The sequence below is a fragment of the Tachyglossus aculeatus genome, chromosome 3 (assembly GCF_015852505.1).
Source record: "Tachyglossus aculeatus isolate mTacAcu1 chromosome 3, mTacAcu1.pri, whole genome shotgun sequence".
NCBI lineage: Eukaryota > Metazoa > Chordata > Mammalia > Monotremata > Tachyglossidae > Tachyglossus > Tachyglossus aculeatus.
In genome coordinates, this window is record NC_052068.1 from 55509802 (window position 1) to 55535125 (window position 25324).

Genomic DNA, 25324 nt, shown 5'->3' on the forward strand with positions numbered 1-25324 from the left:
CTGTACCTCGCTCTCGCCTGTCCCGCCATCGACCCCCCGGCCCACGTCATCCCCCCGGGCCTGGAATGCCCTCCCTCTGCCCATCCACCAAGCTAGCTCTCTTCCTTCCTTCAAGGCCCTGCTGAGAGCTCACCTCCTCCAGGAGGCCTTCCCAGACTGAGCCCCTTCTTTCCTCTCCCCCTCGTCCCCCTCTCCATCCCCCCGCCTTACCGCCTTCCCCTCCCCCACAGCACCTGTATATATGTATATATGGTTGTACATATTTATTACTCTGTTTATTTATTTATTTATTTATTTTACTTGTACATTTCTATCCTACTTATTTTATTTTGTTGGTATGTTTGGTTCTGTTCTCTGTCTCCCCCTTTTAGACTGTGAGCCCACTATCGGGTAGGGACTGTCTCTATGTGATGCCAATTTGTACTTCCCAAGCGCTTAGTACAGTGCTCTGCACATAGTAAGCGCTCAATAAATACGATTGATTGATTGATTGATAGGGTGACTCTGTTTCCCCCTTTTAGACTGTGAGCCCACTGTTGGGTAGGGACTGTCTCTATATGTTGCCAATTTGTACTTCCCAAGTGCTTAGTACGGTGCTCTGCACACAGTAAGTGCTCAATAAATACGATTGATGGTGATAGGGTGATGCATGGTAATTTGCAATAAACTCCTCCAACTGCTTTTCTCCTGATCAACCACCTTCCCTTCCCCACAGCACCTGTATATATGTATATATGTATGTACATATTTATTACTCTATTTATTTTACTTGTATCTATCTATTCTATTTATTTCATCTTGTTAGTATGTTTGGTTTTGTTCTCTGTCTCCCCCTTCTAGACTGCGAGCCCACTGTTGGGTAGGGACTGTCTCTATATGTTGCCAGTTTGTCCTTCCCAAGCGCTTAGTACAGTGCTTTGCACACAGTAAGCGCTCAATAAATACGATTGATTGATTGATTAATAATAATGATGGCATTTATTAAGCGCTTACTACGTGCAAAGTAAGCGCTGGGGAGGTTACAAGGTGATCAGGTTGTCCCTCGTGGGGCTCACAGTCTTCATCCCCATTTTCCAGATGAGGTAACGGAGGCCCAGAGAAGTGAAGTGACTTGCCCAACGTCACACAGTTGACAGTTGGCGGAGCCTGGATTCGAACCTGTGACCTCTGACTCCAAAGCCCGGGCTCTTTCCTACTGAGCCACGCTGCTTCTCTAACATGTGATTTAAGCCCAAGTGAAACATTTTGGCAGTGTGTAGTTAAAAAAAAAAAAAAACCCGCTCAAGGTTTCTTTTCCGACCCTGGTAAATTTCACGTTTCAGTATTCCACCACCATCATCATCATCAATCGTATTTATTGAGCGCTCACTGTGTGCAGAGCACTGTACTAAGCGCTTGGGAAGTACACCGGTATTGCCAAGTGGAGAGTAACATATTGAAAGTGGTTAGACGGGCAAGCCTCCAGTTCAGATGGAAAGGCCTTAAAGAAATCTTTAAAATATTAAACAGTTTTGGGTAAACAAAAGAAAACCGGGAGTTGAATGAAAACCTGGGCTGAGAAGCGCCGTAATGTGAGGTTCTTAAACTATCTGGAATAGAGTCTGACTAATGATTTCATTTAGGTTTTCGTTAAACTCAAACCAGAACTGAACTGGGGGCAGATGGATGTTTTCCAGGAGGAAGCAGACGGTTATTGATAAAAACCAAACCAGAGCTGAAATTAAATTTAAACAATTCCGTGGTTAGTTTTGAGAAAATGAAGAGTTGTGCGGATATTAGGATTGTTACCGACTTTTTTTCCCTAAGTGAATATTTCTTTACAATAGAACAAGCAAATACTATTTTCAGAATCGTATATAATACATTTTTGGGATAGTGCTGGTTAAAAATAGTTTTAATACTTTAGGGCAAAATTTTGGAAATACACTTAAATGTTTCATGTTGGGTAGTAATCATCTCTCGTTTGGAATAGAAACTGTAATATTAGAAAAAACAGGTTTGTATTAAATGCTCAGATTTTTGTTGAGTCACTCGGGGCAACAGAGATAAGGAATGTGAGGTGGGAGAGGGGTTAACATTAATTATCGATATTTATTGAGCGCTTACTGTGTGCAGAGCACTGTACTAAGAGAAGCATCTTTGCTCAGTGGAAAGAGCCCGGGCTTTGGAGTCAAAGGTCATGGGTTCAAATGCCGGCTCCACCAGCTGTCAGCTGTGTGACTTTGGGCATGTCACTTAACTTCTCTGTGCCTCAGTTGCCTCATCTGTAAAATGGGGATTAAGATTGTGAGCCCCCCGTCAGATAACCTGATCACCTTGTGACCTCCCCAGCGCTTAGAACAGTGCTTTGCACATAGTAAGCGCTTAATAAATGCCATCATTATTATTATCACTAAATGCTTGGGAGAGCACAGCAGTGCAATAGAATTAGCTGGCATGTTCCTTGCCCATAAAAAAAAATGATGGCATTTGTTAAGCGCTTACTATGTGCAAAGCACTGTTCTAAGCACTGGGGGGATACAGTGGGATCAAGTTGTCCCACGTGGGGCTCACAGTCTTAATCCTCATTTTCCAGATGAGGTAACTGAGGCTCAGAGAAGTTAAGTGACTTGCCCAAGGTCACGCAGCAGACACGTGGCGGAGCTGGGATTCGAACCCATGACCTCTGACTCCAAAGCCCAGGCTCTTTCCACTGAGCCCCCCTTTTAGACTGTGAGCCCACTGTTGGGTAGGGACTGTCTCTATATGTTGCCAACTTGTACTTCCCAAGCGCTTAGTACAGTGCTCTGCACGCAGTAAGCGCTCAATAAATACGATTGATTGGTTGATTGATTGCACTCTTAATGAGCTTACAGTCATAAACTCATCCTCTAGACTGTAAGTTCAGCATGGACAGGGAGTGTGTCTGTTTATAGTGTACTCCCCCAAATGCTTAGTACAGTGCTCTGCACACAGAAGTGCTCAATAAATGTCTCCCCCACTCTAGATTGTGAAGCAGCTTAGAGAAGCAGCGTGGCTCAGTGGAAAGAGCACGGGCTTTGGAGTCAAAGGTCATGGGTTCAAATCCCCGCTCCGCCAATTATCAGCTGTGTGACTTTGGGCAAGTCATTTAACTTCCCTGGGCCTCAGTTCCCTCATCTGTGAGTCACCAGTGGGACAACCTGATCACCGTGTAACCTCCCCAGCGCTTAGAACAGTGCTTTGCACATAGAAAGCCCTTAATAAATGCCATTATTATTATTATTATTATTATCGTGTGTCTTGTTTTATGCTGTGGAGTCATCTCTGACCCATAGCGACGCCATGGGCACATCTCTCCCAGAACGCCCCATCTCCGTCTGTAATCGTTCTGATAGTGGATCCATAGAGTTTTCTTGGTAAAATAAAAATGCAGAAGTGGTTTACTATTGTCTCCTATAACAAAAGAATAACAGAGTAAAAATCATAGTGTTACATCAAGGATTCTTATGACTATTTCTGTAGGAATTTACTTGTCCAATTCTGGCTATGCCATCCACTTCTTTGTCATCTATCTCACGCTTTCTTTATCTCTGTTGGAAAATGCCCCCTGGTCCACCCCAGGAAGACTGTGACTCAGTGATGGCATAAACTTAGATTATTGGTAGCCCCTCCCACGAAAGGATTGGCGAGTAAATCAATCAATCAATCAATCAATCGTATTTCTCCGTATGAGAAAACGGAGGCACATAGAAATTAAGTGACTTGCTTGAGGTCACCCAGGAAACAACTGGTAAGAGCTGGGGTTAGAACCCAGGTCTTCTGATTCCCAGGCCTGTGCTCTTTCCTTTAGACAACACTGCTTCTCTTTTGATTCAGCCCAGCTGTGGGACTTGTACTGTGTGGATTAATAATAATAATAATAATAATAATAATAATGGCATTTGTTAAGCGCTTACTATGTGTGAAGCACTGGGGGGGTATACAAGGTGATCAGGTTGTCTCATGGGGGGCACAGTCTTAATCCTCCATTTTACAAATGAGGTAACTGAGACTCAGAGAAGTTAAGTGACTTGCCCAGAGTCACACAGCAGACACGTGGCGGAGCCGGGATTAGAACCCATGACCTCTGAGTCCCAAGCCCGGGCTCTTTCCACTGAGCCACGCTGCTGCTCTGTCACAGGAGATGGTCACGGGATTATTATCACCGGAGTAGAAGTAATGAAATTTATTGTGCTCCCTCCTGGATGCAGTGCTTACTGTACAAAGCACTCGGGAATGTTCGACAAAGATAAAAAGCCATAAGGAGTTTACATTCTAAATGAAACAGAAGACAGAAATATTTACCAATTGAATAATGATGCTTTAGCCCAGCACAGTGCTGTTGCCTCACAACTAGCTTCAGTTCAATCAGTGTCTCAAAGGTAAACTGAGGGTGGCAACTTTTAGGAAACTGAGAGAGAGTCCCAGGGTGGCTCAGTTAATATTGTTGATCCTGTCTGCTGTTCAGACAACACCGAACACCCTTGTGTCTGGTATTTTCTCTTTGTCTGGCAGTCGGAGGACCTGCATTCTAGACCCCGCGTGCCACTTACCTGCTGGGTGACCATGGGCAAGTCTCTTCACTTCTCTGTGCCTTAGTTTCCTCATCTGTAAAATGGGAATTCCGTAGCCATTCTCCCTCCTGCTTGAACTGTGACCCTTATGAGGGACAGGTGCTGGGCCTGATGAAATTATCCTGCATATTTAAATGCTTAGTACACTCCACGGCACACAGTAACTGGTTAACCATTATGTCATCACTATTATTATTATTGCTATTAATTATTATTAGTAATAATTTTAATACCCAGCCTGTCTCCAGGTCTGATTTCTGCTTTGCACAGCCTAAAGCTGAATTCCAGGACCACGACATCCATCTAGACTGTAAGCTCGTTGTGGGCAGGGAATGTGCCTATTCATTATTGTACTGTACTCTTCCCTGCACTTAGTACAGTGCGGTGCACACAGTAAGCGCTCAATAAATACGATTGACTGACTATGGACAGTCCGGGAGATGTAACCACAAAGTTGTGATTTGCTTGAGAAATTATTGGACGAGTAGGAAAGTTGAAAGAGGGTTTTCCGAGCCTCCAGGCTCCCCTCTTTTATCCTGCTCTAACTTTCTTTTGCCCTCCCCCCTCATCAGTTTTTCCACCCGGCTCAGTAACCTTCTCCACCTTTCCTGCTTGCCTTCCTCCCTATCCCTACAATGGGAACATTTTCCAGCACCGCGGAAGCGTCGTCGTTGTTCAGGATGGCCACGGACTTTCTGATGAAAGTGATTTTGAAGAGTTGACACCCCCCCCCCCCCACCGTGGGGTTGAGGCGTGAGCGAAAGGACCCATCCGGAGATCGAGATGGGACTATTCCAGAACTCCTATTCCAGGGAATCAGCAATCTGAAATTTGCTTTCTTTTTCTGGGTTGGATTTTAAACTCTCAAGCAGCTGGGAAGCATGTGTGTGTGAATACCGTTCTTGGGTGTGGGGGAAAAAAGAACAAAAAGAAAAACATGTGAGTTTTCCAAAAGGATCCTAAAGTGCACAGAGGTAAACAGGAAAATTAGAGCACGACTAATATTAAATGTGGTGTAATGAAGACAGAGGTGTTATAGAATTGCAAGACTCTCAGAGTAGTAAAATTATTTTATTATAGAATACACAGGAGTCTGTTTTCAATTTTGGGGTTTTTTTTTTTTGAGAAATAGTTGACCCTTGGAACAAAGCCTGTTGATTACCAGTTTCCTGGAAAGAACGGAAAGCTTGAAAGCTTCCGAAGCCCTGATTTCTCCGAGGGACTAGGCACCTCTCCCTCTTAGCCAGAGCACAGGACTCTTTCAGGATGCTGTAGAAGTGACTTGACTAATTTGGGAAACCCTAGTAGTTCGGGAGACAAATTGAGGAGAGGCACCAGAGGGACGAGAGAGAGGGCAAAATGATGGCCCCCAAGTTGGGTTGTTCAGAGAGGAGGTTTTTGAAGTGGCATTTTGTATCTGAAGGTTATCTGCAGGGGAGTCACCTGGCAGGTTATCAAGTATGGGATTTATTCTCTGCAAGGTGACCTGGAAGAGAGCCTCGGGTTTCCAATACCTCCAGGCCCTGGTTTGGGGGAGGACACCAAGGTGACCTCCCCTTTCCCCCCCACCCCTCACCACTTCCTCATTTTTAGGGCACAGTGTGCTGGATTCAGTTTTTGGTTTTTAAACATTGGTTTTTAAACAGACTCCTCTCTCTCTCTCTCCTTCTCTCTGTATCTCTCACCCCCTCACACATTCATGCAGATTAATTTCAGTCAGCTGTGTCTCCTTTAAGTACCAAGGACAACTATTACGTGTGTAATGTGTACAGTTTCTTTTCTCACTCCTGAGCGGGGCAACGCAAGAGGCTTTGTTGACGAAACAGCTTCAGAGAGCTATTCTTTCAGCTACGTTAGCCGGTGCAGATTTTAATTTGGAATTTCTAGAATGAATTCTTTACAAGTACTTTAGGATGTTTTTTTGGCAAGGGCCTTAGTAAAAGCTAAGTTAGGTTCATGAATCGAAGCCATTTCTGGGCCTTTATTAAAATTGGGAGTATAGCATTAGAGGAGGCTTTTTTTTATATATCTGGCAGCATCTCCTAGTTTAAGGAGCAGGGGCCTAGTAGTGAAAAGAAGTGGGTTCTAATCCAGGTTCTGCCACTTACCTGCAGGGTAGCCTTAGTCACTTAACTTCTCTGTGCCTGGGTTTCCTCACCTGTAAAATCAATCAATCAATCGTATTTATTGAGCGCTTACTGTGTGCAGAGCACTGTACTAAGCGCTTGGGAAGTACAAGTTGGCAACATCTAGAGACAGTCCCTACCCAACAGTGGCTCACATGAGGTCTGAATGCTTGTTCTCTCTCCTATTTAGACCGCGAGCCCCATGGGAGACAGGAACTCTCTGATCTAAGTATCCTGTATCTACCCCAGCATTTAGTACAGTGCTTGGCACATTGTAGACACTTCACAAATACCAAAATAATAATTAGTAGTAGGTCTTTAGAAGAATTGTCCTTAAAAATGAATAGGAACTTTCAGGGGGCCTTGCTTATCCCTGATGATTTTACTTTGTGTTGCAACTGTTCAACAATCAATCAATCGTGTTTATTGAGCGCTTACTGTGTGCCGAGCACTGTACTAAGCACTTGGGAAGTACAAGTTGGCAACATATAGAGACGGTCCCTACCCAACAGTGGGCTCACAGTCTAGAAGGGGGAGACAGAGAACAGAACAAAACATATTAACAAAATAAAATGAATAGACATGTGCAAGCTAAATAAATAAATACATAAATAATCCAACAATGAACTATCGAGATATTGCAGATCATAAAATCGATTCTAATAGGAGTGATCCTATTATTTTTATTAAATTTTGTGAAGTGTATGTACATGTGTGCTCATGGGCATGAGTTGCACAGTTACAATCAATCAGTGGTATTGATTATGTGTACTGGCTACAGAGCACTGTACTAAGTGAATGGCAGAGTAGACTGCTAGAGAGTTGATACAAGTTCTCTGCCCACAAGGGGCTCACAGCTAATTTATCCAAATTAATCTAATTTATGCTTATGTCCCAAGAAGGTTAACTATTATATTTAATTGAGCTGTAGTTGAGGCACAATCCAATACCTACAGAAGTTGGTGAAAATATTTTGTTGCAATTTCAATCTGTCAGCAGATATTTTCTGAATTCTCCCAAAATACACAGCACTGTTCGAAGCGCTTCAGGGAATAAATTAAATACATGAAATGCACATCTTTCCCCCCCCAAGTGTAGTAGATTTTACTGATTATCCAAACGGAAGTGAGTTGGAATTAAAAAATAAAAAAAAACCCAAAAGACAAAACAAAAATCCCCAGGCAAAATAGTCCCAATTAGGACAATCAGCTTTCAGCTGTATATTTGTTTTTAATGTTCCAGTGATTTCAGCTTATTATTTGGGAAACCCCAGACTCCTGTTATTATCATGGATCATGGATGCCATTATGTGAATAGTGTTGGAAAATTAAGTGTACAGACAGAATTTGCAACAGTCATCTTTACCAGTGTCACCTGCTGTTAACTCTCCTTTTATCCTTTCGCTGTTCCCTCTCTTCAGGGCTGGGGGAATACAAGTTTAAAGTAAAGGTAGAGTTCTCCAACCCTGTGAAAATTTAATAGAATAGAGAGGCAGAGAGTATCTAGTCTTATAAGTCTTCCTGAGTATATTTTAAGTCTTGGCCTCATAAACTAATAATTATTTTCAGAGACACTTATCATTAAAGTCTGACTGTGAACCAAATGGGTATCCTTAACTTTACCTGTACCCAGACTGGGACTATGAGAAATATTTGCCAATGTAGAATTTTTCAGTTATTATAAAACTGAGACAAAAAAAATTATAGGTCCGTAGAAATACTTTTCTAGTCTGCGTCCCCACAAAAAGACAGATCTGATGAAATAAGCGAAATCAGCATTCTGTAAACTTTTCCTGCCACATGTATTTACTTGTGCTGGTTGTCTTAATAATAATAATAATAATGATAGTGATGGCATTTAAGTGCTTACTATGTGCAAAGCATTGTTCTAAGCGCTGGGGAGGATACAAGGTGATCAGGTGGTCCCACGTGGGACTCACAGGCTTATTCTCCATTTTACAGATGAGGTAACTGAGGCACGGAGAAGTTAAGTGACTTGCCCAAGGTCACACAGCTGACAATTGGCGGAGCCGGGATTTGAACCCATGACCTCCGACTCCCAAGCCCGTGCTCTTTCCATTGAGCCATGCTGCTTGTGTGGCTGTTGGCAAGGTTGACAACATTTTATACAACGCTAAGGTTTTAAATAAACCATGTTGTGTGACTGAGAACACGGCTGCCTAATTGCTGTCACTGTTGCAATGGTTTTAGAAAAACAATCCTTAAAAAATTCCACTAGAATTGATTTTGCATTAGAATCAATCAATCAGTCGTATTTATTGAGCGCTTACTGTGTGCAGAGCACTGTACTAAGCGCTTGGGAAGTACAAGTTGGCAGCATATAGAGACGGTCCCTACCCAACAGGATATGGCTCAAAAGCCCTGGTTTGGCCACCCCAGAACAGACGAGAACTACCTTTTCAGGGTTGCCAGATTTTCACGGGGGAAAATGAGGGTGAAGACGGAGGAAACCCAACATCAAAACATCATACCTTTTATCAAAATTTACGTTAAACCCTCAGAACAGCAGTGTGACAATGGGATCGCCTCTCCAGAAAACCAGACTTATATTCTTTCACAAGTGAATATCAATCAATCAATCGTCTTTATTGAGCGCTTACTGTGTGTAGAGCACTGTACTAAGCGCTTGGGAAGTCCAAGTTGGCAACATCTAGAGACGGTCCCTACCCAACAGCGGGCTCACAGTCTATAAGGAGGAGACAGACAACAAAACAAAACATATTAACAAAATAAAATAAATATAATAGATATGTACAAGTAAAATAGAGTAATAATATCATTCTCAGCAAGTCAGCATATCAGCAAATCATATTTCAGAATCAACTATAGAATTATATACATTAAAGCTAAAAATTTTCCCAGACATTTACTTGGCCAGGTTTTTTTCCCCCCAAGATTCCTGGGACATACAAATTAAACCTATATATTTCCCCCCTCCATCTCCCCCGTCTTACCTCCTTCCCTTCCCCACAGCACCTGTATATATGTTTGTACATATTTATTACTCTATTTTACTTGTACATATCTTTTGTATTTTTTTTTTGTTAATATGTTTGGTTTTGTTCTCTGTCTCCCCCTTCTAGACTGTGAGCCCACTGTTGGGTAGGGACCGTCTCTATATGTTGCCAACTTGTACTTCCCAAGCGCTTAGTACAGTGCTCTGCACACAGTAAGCGCTCAATAAATACGATTGATTCACAGTTGAAGGTAAAGCTATTGACAGTGAGTGAGCTGTTCAGTTCTACACTGAGTGCATGTACTGTTGGTCTTCTGCAGTGATTATCACTCTTCAAATTGGTCTTCATGGTCTCCTTCATATGAAAAAAAAATGAATGGCGTTTGTTAACCATTTATTGTGTGTGAAGCACTATACTAAGCTCTGGGGTAGATAAAAGCTAATCAGGTTGGACCCCAGTCCCTTTCTCATGGAGTTCACAGCCTTAATCTCCATTTTACAGGTGAGGTAACTGAGGCACAGTGGGGGTAAGTGATTTGCCCAGGGTCCCACAGCAGAAATTAAGATTTTACATTCTACTCTCTGGTGGATTAGCAGGACGCTCTTAGTAGAGGTACCCCATAATGCTACACCAGCCTATATGAGTCCGATAGCTAACTCCCCGCTACCCACCCGCTCCCCTCCCCGGGGCAGTGGCCAGATTGGGTGACATTGGAGGGAGATGGGCACGGAGGCCCAGAGAAATCAGGCTGGCTCATTGGAGGGAGACAGGTGCTACAGTCCTGACTTTATGACTCTGATCCACTTTCCTGATGTGACATCATGGGCAAATCACTCAACTTTTGTGCCCTCAGTTTCCTCGTTCGTAAGGTAGGGATTAAATACCTGTTTCCCCTCACCCTGAGATTGTGAGACCCAGGTGGGACAGGGACTGTGTCTGATCAGCTTATACTGTTTCTGCCCTTCCACTTAGGACAGGGCTTTGCACATAGTAGGCATTAACAAATGTCACTATTATTACTGTATTGACCATTCATTCATTCATTCATTCATTCAATCGTATTTATTGAGCGCTTACTGTGTGCAGAGCACTGTACTAAGCGCTTGGGAAGTACAAGTTGGCAACATATAGAGACGGTCCCTACCCAACAGTGGGCTCACAGTCTAGACAGAGACAAGGGGAGGGAGAAGGAGACAGAGAGAGGGAGAGAGAGATGGAGCTGAGCGGGGAGAAAGAGACAGAGACAAGGGGAGAGAGACAGCGACAGAGAGGGAGAGAGAGACGGAGACTGAGAGAGGGAGAGACAGAGACAAGGGGAGGGAGAAAGAGCCAGAGAGAGGGAGAGAGAGAGATGGAGAGAAGGGGAGGGAGACAGAGACAAGGCAGAGATAAGGGGAGAGAGACAGACTGAGAGAGGGAGAGAGAGACAAAGACGGGGGAGGGAGAAAGAGACAGAGAAAGACAGAGGCAAGGGGAGAGGGAGACAGAGACTGAGAGACAGAGACAAGGGGAGAGAGAGACAGAGACAAGGAGGAAGACAGACTGAGGGAGAGAGACACAAGGGGAGATAGACAGAGACTGAGAGAGGGAGAGACAGACAAGAGGAGGGAGACAGAGACTGAGAGAGGGCGAGACAGAGACTGAGGGGGAGAAAGAGAGACAGAGAGAAGGGGAGAGAGCCAGAGCCAGAGAGCCGTTGGACTCCCCCGCCCCCGACCACTATATTATTTTGTGCGGGTTTGTGAATAATAATAATTATGGTATTTGTTAAGCGCTTACTATGTTCCTAGCACTGTTCTAAGTGCTGTGGTAGATACAAGGTAATCAGGTTGTCCCATATGGGGCTTACACTTAATCCCCATTTTACAGAGGAGGTGACTGAGGCACAGAGAAGTGGCTTGCCCTGGGTCACACAGCAGACAAATGGTGGAGACGGGATTAGAACCCACGTCCTCTGACTCCCAAGCCCGGGCTCTTTCCACTGAGCCACGACAGATGTGTGAGCCCACTGTTGGGTAGGGACCGTCTCTACATGTTGCCAACTTGTACTTCCCAAGCGCTTAGTACAGTGCTCTGCACACAGTAAGCACTCAATAAATACGATTGATTGATTGTGAGAGCAGCATGGCCTAGTGGATAGAGCATGGGCCTGGGAATAAGAAGGACCTGGGTTCTAATCCCGCTCCACTGCTTGTCTGCTATGTGATGGTGGGCAAGGCACTTGACTTCCCTGCACCTCAGTTACCCCATCTGTCAAATGGGGATTAGGACTGTGAGCCCCATTTGGGACAGGGACTATATCCAACATGTTTATCTCGTATCTTCCCCAGCGCTGTAGTACAGTGTACTAAGCGCACAGTAAGCTCTTTACAGATACCATAAAAACAAGAGTATTTGCTGAGAGACTAACTTTTCCTGTGAAAGTCATATCCCCAATAATGGGTAGCACCCTTTGGGAATCAGTCAATAGTATTTATTCAGCATCTGTTGCGGGCAGAGCACTGTACTGTATTTGGATGAACAGTCGAAATCCCTACCTTCAAGGCGTCTACAATCTGGGGAGGGGAGGGGGTTAGACACTAAAATAAATCATTCTGCCAACAAGAAGAAAGAAAGTTGTAGTACTGTGTTGTACTCCCCCTTCTATCAATCAATCAATCAATCGTATTTATTGAGCGCTTACTATGTGCAGAGTACTGTACTAAGCGCTTGGGAAGTGCAAATTGGCAACACATAGAGACAGTCCCTACCCAACAGTGGGCTCACAGTCTAAAAGGGGGAGACGGAGAACAGAACCAAACATACCAACAAAATAAAATAAATAGGATAGAAATGTACAAGTAAAATAAATAAATAAATAAATAGAGTAATAAATATGTACAACCATATATACATATATACAGGTGCTGTGGGGAAGGGAAGGAGGTAAGATGGGGGGGATGGAGAGGGGGACGACTTCTAGACTGTGAGCCCACTGTTGGGTAGGGACCGTCTCTGTATGTTGCCAACTTGTACTTCCCAAGCGCTTAGTACAGTGCTCTGCACACAGTAAGCGCTCAATAAATACGATTGATTGATTGATTGTGTAGATGAGTGAGCGCTTATCGAAGCAGGTAGGGTGTTGTAGCTTCTCTGTCCTGGTGGTGATTCCGATGCCAGTGCGGAGAATCCCGGAAAAGCCACCTTCTTGACCGAGGCACATTCCAAATCACGTCGTCCCGGGCTTCCTGGGCTTCCTGAGTGGAAGACAGTGTTTGAGGCTGGCCCCGAGTTGTGAATGAGACCCAGGTAGGTTGTGGTTTCTCGCCGACTCTCCCAGGAAAGTATTTTTCACTTCCTGGAGAGGCTAGAATGCCCTGTTTTTAACCTGTGACTTAAAAGATGGAATTGAGATCTCATTAAATTGATGCTCCTTGGAAGAGGGAAACAGAATTCAGAGTGGCTCGAAATTAGATCAGTCGAGACTCACTAGGAGCTAAGTGCGAAGTTGAAATTGCGGGGACCAAAATCAGAATACAGCAATCCAAGATAGGCAGTGGCTGTGTGGACATACGTTCAAAAGACTGGGCCCCGGGAGCGATAATAAACGGTTCATCGGAACCCTTTAGGAAACGCTGTACTATTGAGTGGGTTAGTGAAATAGTCCTCTTAAATAATGAAGAATCAAAATAGAAAGTGCATGAACCAAAAACTTTAAAATCAAATCGTCGGAAACGCTGTACCATTGAGTGGGTTAGTGAAATAGTCCTCTTAGGTAATGAAAAATCAAAATTGGAAATGTATGAACCAAAAACATTAAAATCAGATTGTCTCTGCAGTTTATATTGAGTAATACAGTGTATTAATCAATGCCATGCAGAGCACTGCGCTAAGTGTATGGGAGAGTAAAGTTTTAAGGGCACGTGTTTTCTAGATTTAGAAAGTTACATACAGGGACAGGCAGTTAATGAAACTGTCTAATTCCAGGGGTTAGCAGTTCGGAAGAGAAAGGCCATCCCCAAATCCATAATTTAGCTCTAAGATTTGGGAGCTGCTTTAGGGAAGATGCAAGGCCTACCCTTTTTCAGGGTGGGAAGGATTTATAACCCTAATTCTGAATTTTTCTGCACTTCATCAAGGTCAGACCTCTTTTAGATCCTTGTCATGCTTGGGCCTTTTGGAGTTTCTAATTGTATTTGCACTTGTCTTTCTGTCTTTCTCTCTCTCTAATTTTTTCCCTGCTTCAAAGGATTAGGCTGGCCCCTTGATTGCCATCTTCATTGTCTGGGTTTGCCCTGTTTAAGTGAGGGCCACATCACAGCATGGGGCCTCAGAAGACAGAGCAGTACTTTCACTCAGCCCCCCTACTCTGCTGCAAACACAGGCAGCCCCGGCTACGAACATGCTTTACTCTCCCTACTGATGGAGGGAAAAGGAAGATGCCTGGTGCATGGAGATGAACCCAGGAAAAAAAAAAGTTTCAGGCAATTAAAAGCAGCACTGCTAATCACTACTGACTACCTCAGTGGGTTGGATAACCATTTTGTGAAAAAGGTGTGTGTGCCTCATGCTAGGATAAGTTTCAGTGATCCAGTAGAGGGAATTTACGGTTTGGGAACATCAGGAAGGCTGATCGTTTTTTCTTAATCAATCAATCATTTATTGAGCGCTTACTATGTGCAGAGCACTGTACTAAGCGCTTGGGAAGTACAAATTGGCAACATATAGAGACAGTCCCTACCCAACATTGGGCTCACAGTCTAAAAGGGGGAGGGGGGAACTACTAAAACTACAGAGTTGCTGTCTTCCCCCTCTAGACTGTAAGCCTCCCGCTAGAGTATAAGCTCCTTGTGGGTAGAAAACATGTCTGCCAACTCCTTTACATGCTTCTCTCCCAAGCTCTGCACACAGTAGAAGCAGTGTGGCCTTGTGAATAGGGTCAGCAGGACCTGGGCTCTAATTCCAGTTCCACCGCCTGTCTGCTTTGTGACCGTGTGCCTCAGTTACCTCATCCGTAAAATGGGGTTTGAGTGTGAGCCCCAGGTGGGACACAGACTGTGTCCAACCTGATTAGCATGTTTCTACCCCAGCGCTTAGTGGAATGCCTAGCACAGAGTAAGGCAAGTCACTTCACTTCTCTGAGCCTCAGTTGCCTCATCTGTAAAATGAGGATTAAGACTGTGAGCCCCGCGTGGGGTGACCTGATCACCTTTGTATCCCCCCAGCGCTTAGAACAGTGCTTTGCACATAGTAAGCGCTTAACAAATGCCATGATCATCAGCACCTACCAAATACGATAAAAAAGTTAGCACTCGATAAATGCGATTGATCGATGGACTCTTCCTTTGCTTGGCTCCATAGCAAAGAAGCGGCGTGGCCTAGTGGAAAGAGGGTGGGCCCCGAAAGTCAGGGGAGACCGGGGTTTTAATCCCAGCTCTGCCACTTGGCTGCGGCGTGACCTTGAACAAGTCACTTAACTTCAGAGCCTCAGTTTCTTCATCTGAAAATGGGAATTAAGTCCCTGTTCTCCCTCCTACTTGGACTGTGAGCCCCGTGTGGGGCAGTGACCCTGTCCTACCTTGTACCTTTTACCCAGCTCTCAGTAATAATAGTAATAATAATAATAATAATAATAATGAGGGCATTTAAGTGCTTACTATGTGCAAGGCACTGTTCTAAGTGCTGGGGAGGATACAAGGTGATCAAGATTGTCCCATGTGGGGCTCACAGTCTTCATCCCCATTTTACAGGTGAGGTAACTGAGGCACAGTGAAGTGACTCGCCCAAAGTCACACAGCTGGCAATTGGCGGAGCCGGGATTTGAACCCATGACCTCTGACTCCCAAGGCCGGGCTCTTTATTTATTCTGATGACTTGACACCTGTCCCCGTGTTTTGTTTTGTTGTCTGTCTCCCCCTTCTAGACTGTGAGCCAGTTGTTGGGTAGGGACCCTCTCTGTATGTGGCCAACTTGTACTTCCCAAGCGCTTAGTACAGTGCTCTGCACACAGTAAGCGCTCAATAAATGCAATTGAGTGAATTGACCCACACTGCTTCTCTGTGGTGAGGTAGCTGAGACAGCAGTACAGCGATTCGCACACAGTAAGCCCTGAATAAATACAATAATTAAGAGCAACATTCTTCTTCTTGTTTCACTGGAGTTTCACCATTGACTCTGCTCTTTCTTTCCCTTCTCCTCTCTGTCCTTCCGTTGTTAAGGCCTGCAGAGGTGGAATTAACATAACTAACTTGGCTTCTAGCAGGGAAGCTAGATATATAAACGTGCTTATAAATAGGAAAGTTTTTGATTTCTCTCAGGGGTGAATTTGCTTTTTAAAGACACTGGTGCCATCCTAGCAATGCTTCCAACTGTATCTATAAGTAGTTGCCACCCCCTGGTCCACCTTTCCTCCTAACTGTAAATTATTTCAGGATCTGACTCCCCTTAGCTGCAAGTAAGAGGTCAGGGACTCTATGTTAAAACTCTTTTGTACCTTCCCGACTGCATATTCTGTACTTACAGTAAGCATGCAATAAACGGTATTGATGACCTAAAATGAAAGCATCAACAGCCGGTTAGTGGACTTCAAAATGATTCCAGGTCGGTGACTACAAAAAGTCACTCCTTTTTGTACACAGTACTTAAGCGCTTACTATGCACTATATTAAGCAGTGGGGTAGATCGACGCTAGTCAGGTTGCGTGCAGACGTGGTCTCATGGGGCTCACAGTCTTAATCCCCATTTTACAGGTGAGGTGACTGAGGCACAGAGGTGACTGAAAAGGGAAGTGACTTGCCGAAGGTCATACTGCCGGCAAGTGACGTAGCCAAGATTAATCACCAGGTTTCTGGTGATTTTTATCACTTTAACTCTGTTGTGCTCTCCCACATGCTTAGCACAGTCCCTGCGCCCACAGTAGGCTCTCAGTAAACGCCCTTGACTGGATTTTTGAAAAGTTGTGGAGCAAGGAGTCGATGCAGCTGAATGCGGTATGTCAGACGAAAACCAAAGGGCCAGGACTCCTCCCTCTCCCACTTTGCAGTCCTGCTGGCAGGTGTCAGAAACTCTCAGAAAGGGTATGTCAGGTCTAGCCCATGCAGTTCCCAAATTTAGCCCAGCTATAGCTTTTCCAGGCATGTGCCACCTCCAATCTCTATCACTTAGGCGCCTCCTTCCAAGTTCATCATCCACCCTCTAAATCTGTCCAGAACCTACTTTCAGTCTTTTAGACTGTGAACCCACTGTTGGGTAGGGACTGTCTCTATATGTTGCCAACTTGTACTTCCCAAGCGCTTAGTCCAGTGCTCTGCGCACAGTAAGCGCTCAATAAATATGATTGATTGATTCAGTTCCCATTCATTCATTCATTCAATCGTATTTATTGAGCGCTTACTGTGTGCAGAGCACTGGACTAAGCGCTTGGGAAGTACAAGTGGGCAACATATAGAGACAGTCCCTACCCAAAAGCGGGCTCACAGTCTAGAAGGGGGAGATGGACAACAAAGCAGAACATGTGGACAGGTGTCAAAGTCATCAGAATAAATGGAAGTAAAGCTAGATGCACATCATTAGCAAAATGAATAGTAAATATGTACAAGTAAAATAGAGTAATAAATCTGTACAAACATATATACAGGTGCTGTGGGGAGGGGAAGGAGGTGGGGGGAGGAGGAGAGGAAGAAGGGGGCTCAGTGTGGGAAGGCCTCCTGGAGGAGGTGAGCTCTCAGTAGGGATTTGAAGGGAGGAAGAGAGCTAGCTTGGCGGATGGGCAGAGGGAGGGCATTTCAGGCCAGCGGGGAGGACTACTACTACTCTGGCCTCTTCTAGACTGTGAGCCCACTGTTGGGTAGGGACCGTCTCTATATGTTGCCAACTTGGACTTCCCAAGCGCTTAGTACAGTGCTCTGCACACAGTAAGTGCTCAATAAATGCGATTGATTGATAGTACATTCGGTAGACATGATCCCTGCCCTCCAGGAGCTTATAGTGTAGAGGGGGGCTCACAGTTGCCCTTACAGGAGTATTTGAGAAGGAGGAGGAAAAAAGGGTCTAGTTGATGATTACTGGTGTGTGAGTGGAAATCCCACTTTCCAACCACTTAATGGGGAGTAGGGAAAAATCCGCAAGTTGTCCCATATCCGTTGAAAGCTAGTCTCCCTCCTGATAGACACAAGAAACTTCAGACAGGGCAGGCAACATATCCAGAGGCTTTTAAGTGTTGCTCAGTTGAGGACTGAGCACCCAGCAGTAGATGCTCCATAACTACTATTGATTAATTAAATGGGTGGATTTAAACTTTTTTTTTCCTTTATGATGTTATCAAGTGGTGAAATCTAGTTACAGTGGAATTGAATTGGCTTTTGGCAGTATTCTCAAATGCTCCATATTCAGCGTAAGAAATTCAGAAGCACTCTTCCTGTAGAACTCAAATGTATTTCTAAAGCAGAATGCTCACTTCCCAGTTGATATGTTTTGAGGATTAATAATTATGGCATTTGTTAAGTGCGTACTACGTGCCAAGCACTGGGATGGATACAAGCAAATCGGGTTGGACACAGTCCCTGTCCCACAGGCTCAATCCCCGTTTTCCAGATGAGGGAACTGAGGCCCAGAGAAGTAAAGTGACTTGCCTAAGGTCACACAGCAGACAGGTGGCAGAGCCAGGATTAGAACCCAGCTCCTTGCTGAATTCTGTTTCTAAACATTCTCTCGGTTCAAAACCCCATTTTCTCTTTTTTTTTCCAGTGCCTAAGGAAGGCAGATGGGGTTTGCCCTAGAGCAGCACTAGTCTTTGTTTACACTGTGCCTAAAGAAAGGTCACATTAGTCTTGGGTGACTTAGTCCCCTGGACAGCAAGAGGACTTTTAGACTGTGAGCCCACTATTGGGTAGGGACTGTCTCTATATGTTGCCAGCTTGTACTTCCCAAGCGCTTAGTACAGTGCTCTGCACACAGTAAGCACTCAATAAATACGATTGATGATGATGACTGTGCCGAGACTGAAAGGATGAGAGAGAGAGACGGGAGCACTTCACTTCTCTGTGCCTCAGTTACCTCATCTGTAAAGTGGGGATTAAGACTGTGAGCCCCAGATGGGACAACGTGATCACCTTGTGAACTCCCCAGCGCTTAGAACAGTGCTTTGCACATAGTAAGCGCTTAATAAATGCCGCCGTTATTATTATTTTAAGGGAGAGGGAGAACAGTTATTGAATCCCTACTATTTTATAGGTGAGGAAACAGGCCCAGAAAGGTTAAGTGACATGTGCAAAGACACAGAGCAGGTAAGTGGTGGAGCCAAGATTAGAACTCAGGTCCTCGGACTTCCAGGCTTGGCTCTTTCCACTAGGCCCCGCAGCTTTTCTACCTTGCCCTATGTTATGCTGCCCATCTTCAAGCACGTTCTTTGCGTAGGGTCTTGCATATAACATTAATTCTATTTGTTCTGACAATTCTGACACCTGTGTACATGTTTTGTCCTGTTGTCTGTCTCCCCCTTCTATGGGTAGGGGCCGCCTCTATATGTTGCCGACTTGTACTTCCCAAGCGCTTAGTACAGTGCTCTGCACACAGTAAGCGCTCAATAAATACGATTGAATGAATGAATGAATGAATGAATTACCTGTTTCTGGGAAACCCACTTCAGTTTTAAAGCAGCTTTAACCTTAACCCAGAGACTACTGGAAAAAGACAGAAGAGTGGGCGCTGTACACATACTTAGTAAAACAAAAACCTCGTGGGAGCATTTCTCCCTTAATCCCACCTTCTTCCTTCCAGAAAAAAAATAAATCAGCGTGGCCTCACCTAGAGGACAGAGCACGAGACTGGGAGCCAGTAGACCTAGGACTTGTGGGCTGTGTGACCTTGGGCAGGTCGCTTAATATATTATTCTTGTATATTAATGGCATTTGTTAAGCGCTTACTATGTGCAAAGCACTGTTCTAAGCACTGGGGGGATTCAGGGTGATCAGGTTGTCCCGCGGGGGGCTCACAGTCGTCATCCCCATTTTAGAGATGAGGTAACTGAGGCTCCAAGAAGTTAAGTGACTTGCCCAAGGTCACACAGCAGAGTCAGGATTCGAACCCATGACCTCTGACTCCAAAGCCCGGGCTCTTTCCACTGAGCCACGCTGCTTAACTTCTCTGTGCCTCAGTTACCTCGTATCTAAAATTGGGATTAAATTGGCCTCCCTCCAATTTAGACTGGGACATGTGGGACAGAGACTTTGTCCAAACTGGTTATCTTGTATGTCCTTGAAAGCCTTCTTAAAGTTTCATCTTTTCCAAGAGGCCTCCCCAAATAAGCTCTCATTTCCCCAAAACGCTTACCCTTTTGTGCCAAACTTGCCCTTGGATTTGTACCTCTTAAACACTTGATAATTTATCCCACCGTCAGCCCTACGGCACTTATGTAGATATCTGTAATTTATTGTAAGATCTGTCTCCCCCTCCAAACTGTAAGCTCCTTGAGGGTAGGGAACATGTCTACAAACTCTGTTTTATTATACTCTACCAAGTGCTTAGTTCAGTGCTCGGCGAACAAAAAGCACTCAATAAATATGACTGATCTATCTCAGGATTTATGATAGTGATAATAATGGTGGTGTTTTTAAGTGCTTACCATGTGCTAAACAGTGTAATCAATTCTGGGATAAAAGCACTCAATAAATGTGACTGATCTATCTCAGGATTTATGAAAATGATAATAATGATGGTGTTTTTAAGTGCTTACCATGTGCTAAACAGTGTAATCAATTCTGGGATAAAAGCACTCAATAAATATGACTGATCTATCTCAGGATTTATGATAATGATAATAATGGTGGTGTTTTTAAGAGCTTACCATGTGCTAAACAATGTACTCAATTCTGGGATAGATACAAGATAATCCTCCTGTATATATGTTTGTACATATTTATTACTCTATTTTACCTGTACATAATAATAATAATAATAATAATGGCATTTATTAAGCGCTTACTATGCGCAAAGCACTGTTCTAAGGGCTGGGGATGTTACAAGGTGATCAGGTTGTCCCACGTGGGGCTCACAGTCTCAATCCCCGTTTTACAGATGAGGTAACTGAGGCACAGAGAAGTGAAGTGACTTGCCCAAAGTCACACAGCTGACAATTGGCGGAGCGGGGATTTGAACCCATGACCTCTGACTCCAAAGCCCAGGCTCTTCTCCACTGAGCCACACTGCTTCTCTATATTTATTCTATTTATTTTATTTGGTTTATATGTTTTGTTGTCTGTCTCCCACTTCTAGACTGTGAGCCCGCTTTTGAGTAGGGACCGTCTCTATATGTTGCGGACTTGGACTTCCCAAGCGCTTAGTACAGTGCTCTGCACACGGTAAGCGCTCAATAAATGCGATTGAATGAATATTGGACACAGGCCCTGTCTCACATGGGGCTCACAGTCCAAGCAGGAGGGAGAAAAGCCTAGTCTAGTGGGTAGACCACGGGCCTAAGAGTCAGAAGGATCTGGGTTCTGATTCTGGCTCTGCCACTTGTTTGCTGTGGGACCTCGGGCAAGTCACTTAACTTCTCTGTGCCTCAGTTTCCTCATCTACAAAATGAGGATTAAGACTTTGAGCCCCATGAGGGACAGGGACTGTAATCTAATTAGTCTATTATCTATCCCAGCCCTTAGAATAGTGTCGGACACCTAGTAAGCCCTTAACAAATTTCAGTATTATTATGATCAGATTATTTTTAATTGCCGTTTTACCGATGCGGGTACTGAGACACAGCTCATCGTGGGCAGGGAATGTTTCAACCAGTTGTGTTATATTGTACACTTCCCGGCACTTAGTACAGTGCTCTGCAACACTCAGTAAATACAATTGATCAAGCAACGTTTTCCAGGCCCCACAGCAGCACCAATAGGCAGAACTGGGATTAAAACCCAGGTCCTCTGAATAATAATAATAATAATAATAATAATAATAATAATAATAATAACAATAATAGTAGCATTTATTAAGCGCTTACTATTTGCAAAGCACTGTACTAAGCACTGGGGAGGTTACAATGTGATCAGGTTGTCCCACGGGGGGCTCACAGTTTTAATCCCCATTTTTACAGATGAAGTAACTGAGGCCCAGAGAAGTTAAGTGACTTGCCCAAAGTCACACAGCTGACAATTGGCAGAGTTGGGATTTGAACCCATGGCCTCTAACTCCAAAGCCCGGGCTCTTTCAGTTCCATGCCTGGCCTACAGTAGGTGCTTTCCAAGTATCATTAAAAAAAAAAAAATAATTATTTAACCTAGTTTAGAATGATTTGTTGAGTATCTCAGACTCGCAGGTAAGTGTGCTACATTATCCCAGAGAACCACAATTGGTGTTAACTCTTCTTACTGAACAACTATTATAATAATAGTAATGGCATTTATTAAGCGCTTACTATGTGCAAAGCACTGTTCTAAGCACCGGGGAGGTTACGAGGTGATCCCACTGGGGGCTCACAGTTTTAATCCCCATTTTACAGATGAGATAACTGAGGCACAGCGAAGTGGTGACTTGCCCAAAGTCACACAGCTGACAATTGGCGGAGCCGGGATTTGAACCCATGACCTCGGACTTCAAAACCCGTGCTAGAGATCAGTTCTTTCAGAACTTAAGGAAATCTCTCTTCACGCTGACTCTCAATCCTATTTTATTCTGTTAATATGTTTGGTTTTGTTCTCTGTCTCCCCCTTCTAGACTGTGAGCCCACTGTTGGGTAGGGACCATCTCTAGATGTTGCCAACTTGGACTTCCCAAGCGCTTAGTACAGTGCTCTGCACACAGTAAGCGCTCAATAAATATGATTGATTGATTGATTGCTTGAATTCTCAAATCCCCATCCCCTCTCCAGTTCCCCCAAATGAAAGGACAGGGTCAACTTCATCATGTCGAGTTAAGAACTCGTTTGGCTTCTCAGTTCACTCATTTCCATGACCTGTTTTGACCGTCCAAATTTCCGGCTGCCGTCTCGGTTCTCCACCTGGGAGAAGTGGCTGCTTCGGTCCCTCTCTACTGGGACCGTCGTGGCTTTTTTAGTTTTTCGTGTTTATCCAAGTTGTGAAAAATACCGTATCCGTCTCAAAAGGTGGTCTCGAAATTTGAGCGGCCTTACCGTGGTGCGCCCCGGGGCTGCTCGTGTCCCTCAGCAGTTTCAGGTTGTTGCTTTTGTCAAATGAAGATGTGCATTTTCAGGGTAGAGTAGGTAGACTAATCAATCATTTAGTGGTATTCACTGAGTGCTGACTATGTGCGGTGCACTGTATTAAGCACTTGGAATAGAACAATACAGGTCAGATCCTGAATCCCAGAGTGACTGTAGAGCTCCCAAATTTAATTAAGCTGCTTTATGAATTCACTAGTAGAATTACCCAAACTTCCTCAAGGGTGAATAATAATAATAATAATAATGACATTTATTAAGCACTTACTATTAATAATAATGATGGCATTTATTAAGCGCTTACTATGTGCAAAGCACTGTACTAAGCGCTGGCTCTCCCTCTCCCCCTCGTCCCCCTCTCCACCCCCCCATCTTACCTCCTTCCCTTCCCCACAGCACCTGTATATATGTATATGTGTTTGTACATATTTATTACTCTATTTATTTATTTATTTATTTTACTTGTACATATCTATTCTATTTATTTTATTTTGTTAGTATGTTTGGTTTTGTCCTCTGTCTCCCCCTTTTAGACTGTGAGCCCAATGTTGGGTAGGGACTGTCTCTATATGTTGCCAATTTGTACTTCCCAAGCTCTTAGTACAGTGCTCTGCACATAGTAAGCGCTCAATAAATATGATTGATTGGGGAGATGACAAGGAAATCAGGTTGTCCCACAGGGGGCTCACAGTCTTAATCCCCCTTTTACAGATGAGGGAACTGAGGCCCAGAGAGGTTGTGACTTGCCCAAAGTCACACAACTGACAATTGGCAGAGCTGGGATTGGAACCCATGACCCCTGACTCCAAAGCCCGGGCTCTTTCCACCGAGCCATGCTGGGTGAAGACAAGTTCGTTCATTCAATCATGTTTGAGCACTTACTGTGTGCAGGGCACTGAATTCATTCAGTTGTATTCATTCATTCATCCAATCGTATTTATTGAGCACTTACTGTGTGCAGAGCACTGTACTAAGCGCTTGGGAAGTCCAAGTTGGCAACATATAGAGACGGCCCCTACCCAACAGTGGGCTCACAGTCTAGAAAGGGGAAACAGAGAACAAAACAAAGCATATTAACAAAATAAAATCAATAGAATAAATATGCACAAATAAAATAAATAGAATAATAAATTTGTACAAGCATATATACTGGTGCTGGGAAGGCCTCCTGGAGGAGGTGAACTCTCAGTAGGGCCTTGAAGGGAGGAAAGAGAGCTAGCTTGGCGGATGGGCAGAGGGAGGGCATTCCAGGCCAGGGGGATGATTATTGAGTGCTTACTGTGTGCAGAGCACTGTGCTAAGTGCTTGCTGAACAACATAGACTCACACACACACACACAGGCTGGTTCTCTTGTGTAGAGCCAGCGCAGCAGGGCTTGGAGTGGTTAAAAAAAAATAAAAAGTCCAGCCATCAAACGAGCAGATGCAGAACCAACGGGACATTGTGTCGTTAAAACCAGAGGCCTGGAGGGTAAGCCGAAAGAGTGCTGATAGTAGACTAGACGCGAACTCTCCCTCCAGTGCCTCTGCGATTCCTAAGGGTTTTCCTGGAAAAGCTTCAGGCCTCTTCCCATTCCAAGTTGAAGTGTGTGCTTTGTGCACTTGGGCGGGCGCCGGTGGATGACGACTGCTTCAGATGTACGCGTATACGTGTGTGTGTGTGTGTGTGTGTGTGTGTGTGTGTAGAAATTGAGAATGATCTGTTCCATCGTGAATTTAGCATAAATTCTTCTTTCCTTCTTTCCTCTCCCCCTCGTCCCCCTCTCCATCCCCCCGTCTTACCTCCTTCCCTTCCCCACAGCACCTGTATATATGTACATATGGTTGTACATATTTATTACTCTATTTATTTATTTATTTTACTTGTACATTTCTATCCTACTTATTTTATTTTGTTGGTATGTTTGGTTCTGTTCTCTGTCTCCCCCTTTTAGACTGTGAGCCCACTGTTGGGTAGGGACTGTCTCTATGTGATGCCAATTTGTACTTCCCAAGCGCTTAGTACAGTGCTCTGCACATAGTAAGCGCTCAATAAATACGATTGATTGATTGATTGAAAGTAACATTTCCTCGACTAAGGTGTATGCACACGGTTCCTATCCCCCAAGCCCTAGGTCCCTAAAGCTGATTTTAGGTGTTGAATCCTTCAGGTTTGGGGGAAGAGCCTGGGGAGAATCTCAGGAATGGGAAGGAAGTCCTAGACTGTGAGCTTGCTATGGAAGCGGCGTGGCTCAGTGGAAAGAGCCCGGGCTTTGGAGTCAAAGGTCAAGGGTTCGAATCCCAGCTCCGCCACATGTCTGCTGTGTGACCTTGGGCAAGTCACTTCTCTGAGCCTCAGTTCCCTCGTCTGTAAAATGGGGATGAAGACTGGGAGCCCCGCGTGGGACAACCTGATCTCCTTGTATCTCCCCAGCGCTTAGAACAGTGCTTTGCACATAGTAAGTGCTTAACAAATGCCATTATTATTATTATTATTATGGGCAAGGAATGTGTC

The 25324-nt window shown here is 44.3% G+C and overlaps 1 protein-coding gene across 2 annotated transcripts in view; it reads left to right on the forward strand.

Moving 5' to 3' along the window:
• Positions 1–25324, forward strand: part of NIPBL (NIPBL cohesin loading factor) — a 346458-nt gene that overhangs the window by 75426 nt on the left and 245708 nt on the right. The window lies entirely within an intron of this gene.